Raw genomic sequence first — 15,344 nt, forward strand, 5'->3', positions numbered from 1 at the left:
CCTTAAAATCTCTTTCAATGGTAGGAAATTAACCCTTGCATAAAGAAGTATAAAACAACTCTTGAAGGGATGCTGAAAAACGGAGCTGTTACTTGTTGAAGTAGATGACAAGAAAGCCACTGTAGTACCAGTATTAGGAATTGTTCTTGAAACAAGATGAAATGTTCCTCAGGGTGAAACTACTTAGTGAATGTGGTGGTTAGGATTATATGATGGTAGGAGTTCCTCTGTGAATAATGTGTATGTACATCTCTCGAGAGTTCTCTATTACTAAGAGCATTCTGCATACTGCAAATGAGAACTGCAGAAACGACTAAAATTGAGGAGGACTGTTAGTTTTAATGGGATTTAAGTTATGCTTCTTCCCACCAAGAAAACCTTTGAGAATATTTTACTTGCTCATGGTCTGAAACATGTAATTTCAATGTGAATGGTTCGGAGTAGTCTAGAAACTTAAGTGACTTACTGAATTCAACACAGAGAAACATGAAGTAATGAGGTTGAGGGAAAGGTAATCAAGAAAACGGGTTTATTTCTTATATGTTATAGGGATATGAACAAAAGAAAGATGTGGTAGTGATGTGAAATAAGCTCTCTGAAATAATGAAATAATTTTAAATGGCAATAACATAACCTTAGGAAGAAGTAAAAGTTTCCATGTAAGCTACAGCATTTATTAAACCAAGAATTGCTATGGTAAACAAACCAATGGGGCAAAAGGTTATTCTTCTGGGGGTGTTCTGTGCTACATTAACACTACAAATCCAAGTCTTAGACAATAGAAGAAGCTCCTAAACTCTTTTACAGAGCACACAGTACATGTGACTTCAGAAGCAAGTTCTGTACATATTAGGGAAAAGAAAACATAGAAATAAAGCTTGTTACAGACTTCAGCAGTTATAAACACATTGGGTTTGTGTTTTCACTATCCCAGTTTCCAAGTTGAAAAGGAAGACTAAAACCAGCCATGTTAGCCATTTTTAAGATTGTTAGCATAAGCCTTAAAAATAGAACTGTGATCCTTGCTGTCCTGTAAGGCCTGAGAGAAGTTTTATTTCCTCACAAGTGAATAGTTTCTCTTGCCTGTAAATACTTTTTCCTGTTAAGAAGTCTTTCAGATAAATTATGTGTGGGGACCACCAGTTGCATTCTCTGGTATTTTAGCAAAACAAATTAGAAAAGGACTCATCAAGGAGAACGTGTATTCAGGAACTGCTGGGACATGAGGCAAAGAACCACGGGATAAAATGAACATGCAATGCAATTACTTCAAGTTTAGTAAATGAAGAATTGGAAAAATTCAATAGCATCCTACTTTGTGGGCCACTGTGTCTTTCAAGTATACATTTTTGGAACTTCAATACAGTTATTCAGTGAATACAGTGTAACTGGTAAAGAAACTTCACTTACCAAAAGGTAAACACAAGGTATTGGCTTGGGTTCATAACTACTAAAGAAAGAGTAACTAACAGGAAAAGAGGCATCATAACTGAGTGAATACTTGACAAAATGACACCTGGAAATCCAGGTTAGTAAATGAAGAGTGATGTAGGGAAACTGAGCCGCTACACAGAATGATTGGATCTAACTTTCCTATTATCCCTCTGAAATTGGATTTTTTTGAACTGTTGTAGATACTTGTGGGTAACTGTCCGCCTTGCATTGCAAACTGATAGAAAGAAAACTGCTAGGAACTGAGGGCACAGCGAGGAACAGGTTTATGTTGTTGTGCCCAGAGCAGGCCCTAATCTGAATGCAGTGAACTGTTCTCTGATCCAAATGCTTGAGTGTTTTTTAGGACAGGGCTGTTGTAAGCCTTGATGTAATTCGTGATTGTTTAACATGATGCCAGCATACAGCAGGCAGAGCTGTTGACCTGCAGCAGTTCCACTACCATTCCAACCACAGCCAAATCCTTGCAAACTCAAATAACTAAGTACCTGTAAAATTCTTTTAATCAAACAAGAACAAAATCAGCTTTACTTGAGAGTGAAAAGAAATAGCCTTCATCTCTTCTGAGGGTTACAGATGCTTGGTTAACCTCTACTGCTGCAGTAGTTCTAATTTGCTGTGACATTTCCAGAACTAGTACTAAAGTGGCTGTGGCAAAAATAAGTAAATAAAATAGCTTATAGTGTCTTTCCATTGCAGTTTTGGCCTACCTAGAAGCCACTCAAGGAAAGCCATTTCTCATTGTGCTTCTACCCTTTTTGATATATTCCTTTTTGGGTGTTTGGTCAAATCAACCTTCTGAACCAATTCAGCCTTTGCCCGCATTTAGAGATGTCAAATCACAACTGAAGGGTAGAGAAGCACTTGGTTTTAATTTTTCCCATTCACAGCTGCCAAGCTACTGTGTTTTAGCACCTGCATGAATTAGCATACTCTGCTCCAGTCAAGTACTGACTTCCAGACATCTCTAAAGCTCTTATTATGGGCTAAACCAGAAATTGCTGTTGGCTTCAGAAATGCCAGCTCTTCTTGTGGTATCTGGATTTCCTTTGTGTCTCATCCAAGCAGAACAAGGATGTACTCTTAGCTGGTGAAAATTAATCTGAATACACAAGAGCCAGTGCTGCTTAGCTGATTTACATCTAATAAAGATATTTCTGAACCCCTCACAGGCCTGTGGTGTTGACTTTCCTCCAAAATGTATCTCTCTTTATAACATGGTCAGGTGAGCCTTTTCCAAGGTTTAACTTACATAGCAAACATGTATTGAATGTATAGAAAGTGCTGTATGTCCATCAAGAGTGTATCATTTGCTTCCGTGACTGGGTATGTCTTATATCAAGTTTACCTTTGCATAGCCAGTTTAAGTCTCTTCTTCAGGCAAACCAAATCTTATATAAAACATCTTTCACGGCCCAGCCCCTCTACAGCAAGCAGCATTTCTGGAGTGTGCTGTCAAGCTTTGATAAATATCAACCTGTGTGTCTGCTGTTAGTAAGTTGGTGCACTGGGATGAACCCTAACTCTGCATGAATTCTTGTAGCAGGCCTCTTGCTTCTATTCATAGCCCTACATGTAGCAGAAGGCCCAGTTAAGCTAGGAAAGCAGACATAGACCAAGCATCTTACAATTTGGCTGTAAGAAAGCAAGCCTGGGAAATGATTTGTTTAATTTGAAGAAAGTTTACATAAATACCCTTTGTGAAGGAACCTTCCTGACAGTTTTGTATGGTGCTTGGAGCCATTTTCTAATATATAGCTGCCTATATTTCTATTGCAAATACCATCCTGTGTATGGGCTCTTGTCTGGTTTCAGTGCCAACAAACTGAGCCTCTGCCATTACTAATGTACCAATGCATCAGGAAGGCCATTAACCTCTCCTTTTACATGCTCGGCCCTAGAGTGGTGATTATTTATCAAGCAAAGCCAGTTGCAAATATTCTCAGCAGGTTTTCCAGTTCTGTTTTCCTTTTGCTGAGAAGCTATGGTGTACTCTCTTCCTCTTGATGACAGAAGTGAATTATACTAGATACTTCACGAAAAAAGCAAAATAACTATTTGAAGGTGTAAAAATACTAGTATATGCTAATGTTATAACCCTAGCAGATGTTTTTAAGTTGTAATCTCTCATTTTTCTGAAAGTAGCTAAAAAAAAGTTCTACCTTACAGTAGAAAACTGTTTCACTAATTGTTGAGAACATGCATTTATATTAAGTTGTCATTTTCTATAGGTTTTTCATCATTTTTCTTTTTGAGGGGGGGGGGAAAAACCTTTCCACTGGGATCCCATAGGCAAGATAGGAAAAACTATTTTAATCAGCATATGATTGTTGCAAAAAACTAAGTATGTTATTTAGTATATTATGAAATTTTTCAGTGTTGTTCTGATTTCATACAGTTCACTATGCAGGTCATGCCATATTTTTTGTCTGTAGCTATATTCCACCGTAACATAGAATAACTTAAAAAATCTACACACAGAGGATGTCCGAGGCACTATTTGAAGAATCTCTAATGAGAGTGGGGAAAAAGAAGCAGCAGCAGCATCATGTGAAGAGGGGTAGTGCTAAATCTGCCTTTTTTTGCTTGATGAGACAAGGTGGCAAATTCAACAGAGGAAAAACTGCTGGGAGTCAAAGCCAACTCCTCCCAGCCGTGGGGCACGAGGCTGCTCCTGTTGGAAGCAGTGTTGCTTTTTTCAAGGCTACCACAGCCTGGGGGAATGGTTCTTGGGCTTTTGCTAGCCCACATCTCCCCTTTTCCTGCCAGCAGCCCTGGCCCTGCTCCCATTTCAGTTATAGCACTGTGAATGGGGCTGCACTCTTGGTCGAGATGCAGGAAAGCAGTGCTAACAATAAGAGGGCTAATTGTCACTCTACACCGCATCTGCCTTGGAAATGACAGAGTTTAAAGAAACTATTCTTACATGAAACAGTTCTTCTCCAGAAAGCATGCAGCCCTGTCCTTTAAATGGCAGGGTGCAGGAAAGGCTGCTCATGCAAAGGAGTATCTGTATAGTGTATCAGTTTTCATGTTAAGAGATGGTCATACAGTTGTAGGTCTAAAAAAGACTGCCTCGGTAGGTATCCAACACAAGCATCTTCTTTCCATTTTTTTTCTTGGAGGCATTTGCTATGGCAGTTATAGGAGCTGACAGAGCTAAAGGGTTTCAGAATGGTGAGGGAGAAATAGCTTCAAACATTATCCAAGTGGCAGGACCTCCCCTTCTGCCCTGAACTCCTTTCTGTGCAATAAGGTTTATATTCCAAAGACACGTTACACCTACACAGTGTCCCTCTAATGTCCATGACGTTGGGACTATGAGAGTGGAAGTGGGATGTAAATCTGCTGGAGTTATCCCTGTGTCCTCATACACCCACAGCATTTTTAATCTTCCCACATCAGACACAATGCATGTGATTCTGATCTCATTTATAGTACTACAAAATGGAGATTAATTCCATCTCAATCACACAGCCAAGTCAAGTTTTGGAAGTGTACCTTTAAGAAGCATATGGCAGAACACAAATGCATTGAAGTCATCAATATTTATGGAGCAGGTAAAATGCATATTAGACAGGCTAGATGCCATCTGTCAAAATAATCTTGATTCCAACTTGCTATCCAAAATGACGAAGACTAATTCTAGGGCCAGCTCCTTAAGTCAGGTTAAAAGACAACATATTCCTGTGCCAGCAAAAGTGAGATTACCACACAAACGAATACGAAAGGATGTCCTTATGTATTGAGTCACTGTCAATTCCAGACAAGTACCAAATATCTCAGACTCTGAACACATCATGGAGTAGCCCCCAGGCACAACTTTGTCAAAGTAATTTTGTCCTTCAGACCAGAGTGCTGATTGTTCAGAAGTATTCTGGGCAAGTTACACCAAAGGTGAATTCACTAGTGACCCGATATCCCATATCCTAAATCACCTAGTAGAAGGGTAGACTACATAAGCACAGCAGTGCAATAGATTATTTTAGGTAAGGAACAGCCTGAAATTTTCCCCTCCTTAGATTAATTCCAGGAAGTGTTGGGATTTCAATATTTAACAGTCTAATCCTGCATCAGTTTATGTTAATAAAAACTGTCATTAAACCCAGAGGAAGAAATTTCAGACCCTGGAAGGTAAATTTATTTTAATCCTGTTACATGGGGCTGTTTAATGTTCTCCACAGAAATCCCTAAAGTAAGTGACTTGTTTTTCAGATTTTGGGGGGATTTCTGTTTCACACACACCAACCCGAAGCTCTGCTGGTGTTTGCCAAGTTGGCTAGAATTCCAACTAAGCTTGGGCCAACAAACTTAAGTTATATCAGGGATTTCATGTGATTTACAGTTTTGACCCAAATAACTTTAGCATCTTTTGGTTTCATTCATAGCAAAACAAAGCAAACAGTAACTTGAAGGAAAGAAGTGAGTGGTGATGCAGCCCAAGCAGGTTGGTAGTGTAAGAGTAAAGGGAGGCCCTTCCCATAGTAATTATCAGGGTAGGTGCCAAAATTCCCCTTTTCAATGTTAAGGAATTATTTATCTCTGTGTAAATTATAAGTAGAAAAGCATTTGAAATTCAATTGGCTGAGACAGTGTCAGCTGCTGCTTTTTTCCCCTCATTCTTAAGGAAATCTAAATTTAGATATCTCCCATATATTTAGAAAAGCTTTAAAACACCAGGAAATGTCACATCCCGTAACCAAGGGACGCTTTGTTAGCAAAGCTGTTATTAAGCAAGGCACAGCCAAAACTTTCCATTTGCACCTTGAACCAGGCCTTTAAATACAAGCCAGGTAGTAAAAAATCAGGCCTGATTATTACATTTATTGCTTATGAAATGCTCATGTCTTCTGCTATGTTATTAAATGCAGGCTGCCTGATCAAGGGTATTTTTTCCCTCAAATGGACTCCCTGAGTCTATTGTATGTCATGGCAAATATCCACAAAATGTTTCTTTTGCTGATTAATGCCTTCATTAAATACTATTTAAATTTTAAAGATGAAAGCAACTATTTAGTGTTCATTTTTCTTTCTGCTACTGGCTCCATGCTTTGTGAGTGATGTGAATGGGTAGTTTGTTGTTGGCTACACAAAAGAACTTGCAAACCTTTGCATTTTTCCTTAGAGCCTCTATCCCCCTCATAGAATACTACTTGGAGGGTATTAAGTGTAGTGGAGTTGGTCTGTTTTGTTTTCCCACCTTCAAAAGGTGTTTATGGAATAGTAGAAAATGACAACTTGATATTCCAGCTCAGGAATAGGGACATTCCTGAGGTAGGCAGGGAAATAAAGAGTAAGGTCACTGAAAGTGGAGCATATTTGCTCTGTACAAGTAGAGTTTTGTGTTATCATTTTGATTCTTCTAGTTAAGCCATTCCTGCAAAGTGCTTAGAGCCTTCAAGTACAGTTCTTCAATGAGAATTGATGTTGCTGTGCTCCATCTATAACCCAGAACTAGTATAATAATGCTCAAGGAAGACCAAGTTTAATTTTATTACATGATTGTGCAAAATTGCTTTACCGCATCAAAGAAGCGGCGGCATCTGCTCTGGGAAAGGCTTTGTAAAAGAGCTTTCAAATGCAAAATGCAATCTTACAGGTGATTTAGTCATGGGAATGCATCACTGAATGTCTGCTTTGCTTATGCCTCCAAAATCAAAACAATGGAACCTTTATCAGAGAAAGAAATATTAGAATGATTTTCCTCAGTAACTGTTCTTATTAGAGGATATTTAGCTGTCTATTCATCTTTCTTTTTATTTCATTTAATCAAAGCATTTTCCAAAGGATCCTTATTAGAAATAAAGTATCTTCCAAGGGTCAAGAGACATTTTGAGGGTTTTTTTTTTCCTTAAACAATAAATTTAAACATTGCTTGGAAAAGGAGAAGAGGGGTGGAATTCTGAGTGAAGTTCAATTCTGAATGAAGTTTCTTCCCACAAAGTCAGCAAAAGTAATATTTCTTCTACACCAATCTCTTGCTGTTGTAGCCACTGAATGTTATTTAGTGGTTGAAAAAATGGCAGTGTTCTGTTTGGTTTCCACACAAAGTGGTTTGAATGCCTGTGTACATCTCCTTCCTTGGTTAAGCTGGCAAAGTGCATTAAGAAAACCCTCAGCAGGATTTGGGTTTTTTCATTTCTTAGGTAATTCCTACTTCAGGCAAAAGCCAAGAGGAAAATTACCTTAATTCAATGAAACTCTGCCCCATTATTTCAGTCTGGCATTGCTTCTTCAGAATGGGAGAGGAATAGCTAACACAAACCTAAGTAGTATGGCTCTAAGACATCTGATTTCTGCTCGCCTTTGATTTTTGGGGCCGTTTACGCTCTTTGTTAGAGCATGAAGGGGATGTTATGGTTAATAACAAGACCTGGAAGAAGCCTGGCCGCCACCCTTCCCCAGGCACAGCCCTAAGAATGATTGCACAGAGCTACTCCTCTCACATGCCTCTGATCAGCCCCTGGAACAGATTGATGCAGTCACATAACCAGACTCATTTCAGATACCAGGAATCTTTATGAACCATCAATTACTGAGGGCCCAGCTCCCTGACATCCATCCCACACCATCTGAATCACCTGGATCCTCCTCCAAAGCTTCATTCAGAGGTGAGCTGAAGCATAGCCAACCCCCTCCTCCACGTCAGCAGTGATTGAAGGGAGCAAAGCACCCAGGAGCAGGGAATTATCCTTCACAGCAGAGTGCAGGAGCCTCCTCACCAGCAGTCCCACCATGCCTCTCCCACCTTGCTCACAAGTACAGAGCACCAGAAAGATAAACAGAGGTTGACAGGGAGAGCAAAGGTTGACATTGTCTGCAGAGCGTGTTGCCCATGGTTCAGTTCCTGTATGCTGCAGTGTCAGGAAGGAGGTGAGCAGAGTAGCCCAGCAATATTTTCCTGCAGCATTTAAATTCTGCTCAGAGCACAGGAAAGTCTAGATGTATCCCTCACCGCTCTTCCCCAATAAAGGTGAACCTGCATAAAATGAGTGTTTAAAAGAGGATCTTTGTGGGATTCCAGGACTCTTGCTCTATGAGGAATGTTTGGAGGCAGAGACATGCTGGCTTCAAGGTCCTGTAAATGCTGAGATAGACAGCCAAGGTGCTGTGATTGCAAATGGACTTGAAAGTACTAAGCAGTAGCAGAGCAAGGCCTTAAAGCTTTTTCATTTGTCAGGCTTCTGTTAACAGTCTCTTGTTCCTTGATTAGATCCTGTAAAACCACTTAATTTAGATAGTTTTAAACTAATGATGTCAATAAAAGGCTAGAGACATCTCTTATTTGTGGTTAGCAGGTGACATGTAGTTTGTAACTTCTGAGAATTGCATGTAGTAGTGCAACAGCTATATGCTCAGATGTATGGTTTTATGCTCAGATGTATAGTTTTACTCTCAGATAGAAGGCATTTCTATTTGTATGCAAACTGCATAACTCCAAGTGCCAGCACCCACTGAAGAGTGAATTTCTTTATCCAAGTCAATGGATGCTCTGAAAATAAGAGCTTATGCAGAAGTCCTGATGCCACACTAAGTATGGCAACAGAACTCCTGCACTGCTGCAACACATACTCAACTGTGCTTCTGTCAAGAACACCCCGAGGGTCTGGTTTGCATGTTGTGGTCAGGTTTTAGCTCCAGTATGCTGCAGCTGAATACGGTGGGTTTAGCAAAGGTGTTATGATTACCCTCCACTGAGCAATGCTTCTGCAGCAGAAGCAGCCTGGGTGCAAGCAAGTTGTTCGCATTTCTCAGTGGATGAAGCTGGTAGGATGTTGTCCATATCGATTTGTATTTATGCGGAAATCCTTTCTCATTCTTTATTAATTGGAGGAAGCTGACTATGGCTGCCAAAGCCACAGAAGTCAAATGACAGTAATTTAAAGCACAAAGTAACTGAAGGAACAAACACGCTAACCTACATGTTAGGAAAAACTGGGTAGAAGAATGTTAGTGTTTTCAAATTCTATTTTAAACCATGTAAAATTATCACTTTATTAAAATCCCTGAAACATCAACTTCAGGGATTAAATTTAGCTGACACCATTATAAATCCAAATCATCCAAATCACCTCTTATAAGACAATCATTTTAAATAGGTCTAACCAAAGCCTAATCTTGTCTGCGTTTGAAAGTGCAACCCCAGTATCCATAGAGATGGAAACTGAATTGTGACTTTGGCCTTTTAATAGCAAAGCTATTTCATGTGTGACTTCAGTATGCAAGCTACCCCTCTACCTTAGTGTAGAAAGGCAACACACAGGAAAAAAGGAAGGATTAGATGGAGGGGAGCTATATTCTGAAGAGCAAGTATTAGTGAATATTAGCAAATGCTATCCTTTGTAAGCTTCTGAACACAACAAACTTGTAGCCTCTGGAGTACCCTGCAGTGTGGAGTCCCACCGCTTGCTTTCTCAAGCAGTTATATTTGGTGCCCCAATTCTCCTCTTTCTTTAAACTTCACAAGCTAAGTGCTGGTGAAACACCCTGGCACAGAATAGTCAAAGCTGAGATGTTTCCTCTTTCCAGAAATTAATTAGTCTGGACCTTTGGTCTGTAGCACATTGGAAATCCTGCTGGAAAATTAGTACAAATCCAGATTGTGAACAGTCTCTCTGCTCTTATAAGAGCAGACTGTGGTTCCCCCTATCACCCACAAAAGCACATAGAAGTATTGTATCTTCCTTATGTTCTTTCTGGTGATCCTCCAAGGATTTTGATGTTTTACATAGACCTTTGTTCAGAGTTGGGATTTAAAAGTCTCAGTTTAGCTGGTATGTTTAATGGCAAGTAATAATCTTTCTATATATTTTGAACTGTCCTGTGGGACCCTCAGCATTAACTTGCTGCTAGATAATAGTTTGGAAAACCTGTGAGAGAATGTCAGTCTCTTTCAATTATTTTCTTTCCTAGTAATCTAGGCTTTTTCCATGAAGAATTAAAGTTCCATCAAGAACAATTGTGCTGGAAATATTCTCTGGCTGATTGGTAATGCCAAAAAGCTACTACTGGAAATCTTGAGGAGAATGAGCTTGTATGATTTACACCCAATCTTCTGCATTCATGGTTTTATAGATCACACATTATCACTGAATAAAAAAAATCCCCATGGGTACAAGGAACACACAATAACATACTTCTTGCTTATGTGTAACAGCTTTGAATATTCAGTACTCCTCCTATTCCTCAGACTACTCAGTGTATGTGAGATGGTGCAGAAGCCACAGCACGCACTTACTACACGATATGGTGTTTCTGGTCTTCAGGACACATATCTGTGTCCATAAGAATTGAGTTACAAAATGTAGCCAGTCATTCTGCATAGGCTGGAGCTTATGAATCCTTCAAGTGGTTAGAGATGGTATAATTAGCTACAGGAAAGCATAACCCTTTGCCTCATAAATGAAAGAAAAAGATCCTTTATGCTTAACAAGCTTTAAATCTTTTATTTCAAGTTGTAGCTGCTACATTACCTGAGTGTCTGCAGCCACTGAAACCATAGAGAACACCTCGAGTGAAATATTCAGTGTTGGGAAGTCACAGGAAGATGTGGATGTGATCTTCAAACTTCAAACTCCCATAATTGTGTTGTCCATAGCCTGTCAATTACAGTGCAATAACTGACAAATGAGAAAGCTTTTATCAGTCTCTGTGTAGAGTGGGAACCAAACAAACCAATCTTGCAATTTGTGAGTGCTTAATTGTGTTTGGAGGCCAGGCCTGCTGCAGATGGCAAAACAAGTTGAATTATGTTCTACAGTGAAAGGTTTAAAAGTCTCTTAAAAGGTTTTACAGCATTAAAAATGCACTTAATATGTTGTTTATTGCTGGACACAATAAACTACACACATTCTGCTTTGCGTATCTTCTCAACCAGCAAACTTTTGGACTGATGGGGGATACCTGAGAAGAGGAAAGGATCCATCACCCATTACGCGCAGTGCATTTCACAGGGACTCCCTGTCCAGCAGTACATATCCTCTCACAGCTGTACCTTCTGTAGCTAGTAGGAGTCATTTCTTTCACCTCCTGGCTTCAGGCTCCTGCTGGACTACTTTCACATCTGTAGCAGTGTGGCTGCTAGGAAATTTCAGAGGTGGAAAGGGGGAAGCAGGAGATGGTGGCTTTGCTTAGGCCACTGCACTTACCAGAGAGGGGATCAAAAAGTACCATCTCAGAGGGGATTCTCCACCTAATTTCACTCCACAGCCAGGTGCGATTCCCCTCCCCTCTTCCTTTGTGTTCCAGGGAGGAAAGAAAGGTGGAAAAGGAGCAGGAGGCTGCAAGCAAAGTAATTAAAGAAGGATGTCCCTATAGAGGATGTATTTTGTCACTGGGCCTGGCCTCTGCCTTCAGCAGCATCAGCTGGCACCAGAGCACACACTGCACCCATGTATCTGCTGATGCTGTAGCAGATGTGCAGGCGCCCAGCCCCAATAAAACCCAGATCTCTCCCTGGTCCAATTTCCCACAGATGGGTCCTATCTTGGGTAACCTGTCAGGAAATAACACAGGAAAAATACACTGAAGTAGTTGTGAGCCTTCATCCACTGAGCATTTCCTACCTAGAAATCCAGTTGGCTTGATTTACATCTGCTTTAGTCTCTTTCAACCTTCAAGTTTTTTTGGCTATTCCTTACTTTTTAAAGTGAGGAAGCAGTTGACCTTGCTTCCAAAACCATCTTGTCCAGTGCTGGCATCTTCACTTTCAACCTTCTAAATACCAGACCAACCTTTGGAAGTTTAATTAAAAAGTGCAGGTAAAGCTTTTTCTCACTGCCACATGGCACCTGCTGACCCAAATGCCTACTGTAACAACCAACCATGTGTTACTAGAGAGTAATCACTAGATGTGGTGCCATCCAGTTAACATTTGTATCACTTGTGCTGACTGGAAGGTTGAGGAGGAAACTGGGTAGATGAGATCTTTCCTCCTCATGTTACTGTTTCTTTTGGAGTTGCAATATACTGAGAAGAGGCAGTGATTTAATCAAATGTGGTACCACAGCTAATGCAAATTATAGGTTATATGCAGAAATGTACAAAATGCATAAGATGCTTAAATGATATGCTGACTAATCACAGGGAGCATTCTTATATGTGATACACACCACATACCAAGGGTAAAAGGTTTAAATAATAGTCTGTGGAAATATGATTTTAAGTCACCAAAAAAATAAACTTATCAGCCTGAAACTGAAAGAGAATTTCTATCAATAACCACCAAGGGGCAGCTTCTCCACTGCAGTTAGGAGAGGCTGCCACCTATAAAATCAGGGGTTCTGGATATTTTCTCCTTCACAGAGATGGCTTCCAGCTCTGGGCTGGCATAAACACAGAGCCTTTAGCATACATCCCCAGGTGATCACATCTGCTCTGCGTGGCTCCCCGTCCCCAAGTCCCGAGCCAGTATATGCAACGTTCTCCTTCTAATGGTGGTCCAACTCTGGATCAGACAACCTCCAAGGGAATTCTTGAACAAGCATCACTGACCTGCTGTAGCAGTAGTGCTTGGATGCAGGGACCTCCCCCAGACCACCGCTACCTTGTTCTCATCATGTTTCACAGCTTCTGCTCCCAAAATGCCAAAAATATTTGGAGAAAAGACCCTCCTGTCCTTACAGAGCAAGTGTCTCCAAGGCTACACTTCACTCTTAGATACAGTTTGCTGTAAAACACTCCACTATTTTTACAGAGCTGGGCACAGTGGAAATTGTAATAATTAGGACTAGGACTGATGGCTTCCCTTTCAACTTATTGCTTCCTTTAGATTTTGAGATAAACTTCTTTAACCTTTAATTCTTTCAGAGAGGGGATGAAGTTTTGAGTTTACAGGGGTTTTCGAAATCCCCCAGCATTCTTTGCTGAGAAAGAAAGTATAAAATTCACAAAGAAAGACATTTTATTCTGCAGCTTTTAAAGAGAGCAAGGGCATTGCAAGTGGTGGAGATTAGGAAAAGAAAATTAAACTATAAAGAAGTACTTGACAGTGTCTCTTCTGCACTTATTGGAATATGCTGCTCAAGCTAAAAGAGAGGGCAAGAGGTAATCTGCTGTGCTATTTGTTTTTAATATGATCATGGTTTTGGCTCCCACTACATCTAACACTGCTTGTATCATTCAAAAACACACCTCATTATCTTGTGAGAAATGTTGAGCTGCTGGAAAACCACTTGTAGTGGGTAGTATGCCTCTGAGGTTATGATATGCACAAAATGTGTGAGCTCAAAATATATTTGCACTCAGTGACAGTACTGCCTGTTAATGCATTGTTACACCATTCTTGGTCATAAATATTTGGTTTCTTAAGCTTTAAGGCAGCTCGGTGTTGGAGGCTTAGTTTTGTGTAACTGATTTAGCTATTGCTGTTCTGACATTTATCTTGGATCCACTAACTTATGCATAGTTGCAAAATCAATAAATAAAACATGTAAACTTGCTTGGAGATTAAGGGGTGTCTTTTAAGCTCTCTTCATAGGGTAAGTATAGGGCTAATTTGAAAATCATGTGGTTAATTTGACCAAGGGTGAGGGAGAAATTAGGTTTCACTCTCTAAGCCTTGTTTTCAGGGAATGAAAAGCGAGGTCCAGGTTCAATGCAGCCTTCTCGAAGCATCGAACAAAGTCAGTCTTTGTTCTTCAGTGAAACTTATCTGCAGAGAAGCTGCATTGCTTCCTGTGAAATACAGCCCTGCAGATGTGCTTTGCTGGTTGTCCCTCTGCTTTTGCTTGCTTTGGTCAAGTAGTCAAGAATAGCCACTTTGTGCTGGAGTGAAAATGATGCTGCCTCGTTTGCCCTCTGCCGAGACAGAGCCCTGCTCACCAAAGGGACATGACTTCCTGCCAGTTACTCTGCTGTTTGTTTATTTGTAAAGTGTAATGGGATATCACCCGGTGAAACTAAAGTCTCCTTCCTTCAAACCTCAGAAAAAGGGGCAGCAGGTTCTCAAGCAAGTGCAAACAACCTGAACTGATGGAAATGCATAAATACAGGCAATATGCAAGTGGAGGCAGTGGATGTGGTAGATAATGATTAGTTTAGCTTTAAGAAGCATATGAGCAGAGTTCAGGAGGTAGCAAGTCCTACTTTAACAAGTCAGAATATAACAAAGTAAATTGTAGCAAATTAAGACTTTAAGTGGTTGGGCTATAAACCAGAATAGAAATTGATTTTATAATAGTCTTGCATACTGCAAATATCCTTAAGTGCTTTATGTTTTAAATAGAGTAAATGCATAGTAAAATGAATTGCCTATTATGCACTAAATAGTACATTTTTTTATTAAATCTTTGAGCAGGACAGATTTTTACTGGTATCTTTAGGTATTTATTTAGGATGAAATTGTCCAGAAACCAGATCCACATTCATGGCCTCTACTAGGTGCAGTATGAATAGAATCAGTAAGATCCCTACCCCAAATAATCTGTGTTGTTAGATGGCAAAAAGCAGAGAGGTGAACACATTCAGCTTTCTGTATTTGTCTCTATGTATCTTTGTATTATATTGTCCCAACTAAGTGGGACCAAAGCATTTTCTGACTTTGGTTGCCACAAAGGTGGGTTTCAAAGCGGAGGATGTGAGTTCTCTGACATGGATGGTACAGGATGGAATTGCAGTCTGAAGTCTGGGGTTAATTACTGCGTTCCAAGGCTCTCTTTTTATATCTGCTCAGAGTTACCCTTTCAGCGAGTTGCATCCCTGGATTCAGCAGCAGTGGCTCTTATTTTGCCCCTTTGGGAGCAGGCCTGAAGGTGACACAATGACAGAATAAAGTGGGAGGACAAAGAAACCAGAAATGCATTAAGAATGCAAAGAGGACAGTCATGGAGCAAGGGAGGTTGGAGAAGAAGCTTGGATATATGGAGAAATGGGAATATCTATGGGATAATTTT

This window comes from Strigops habroptila, chromosome 8, assembly GCF_004027225.2.
Source record: "Strigops habroptila isolate Jane chromosome 8, bStrHab1.2.pri, whole genome shotgun sequence".
Lineage (NCBI taxonomy): Eukaryota > Metazoa > Chordata > Aves > Psittaciformes > Psittacidae > Strigops > Strigops habroptila.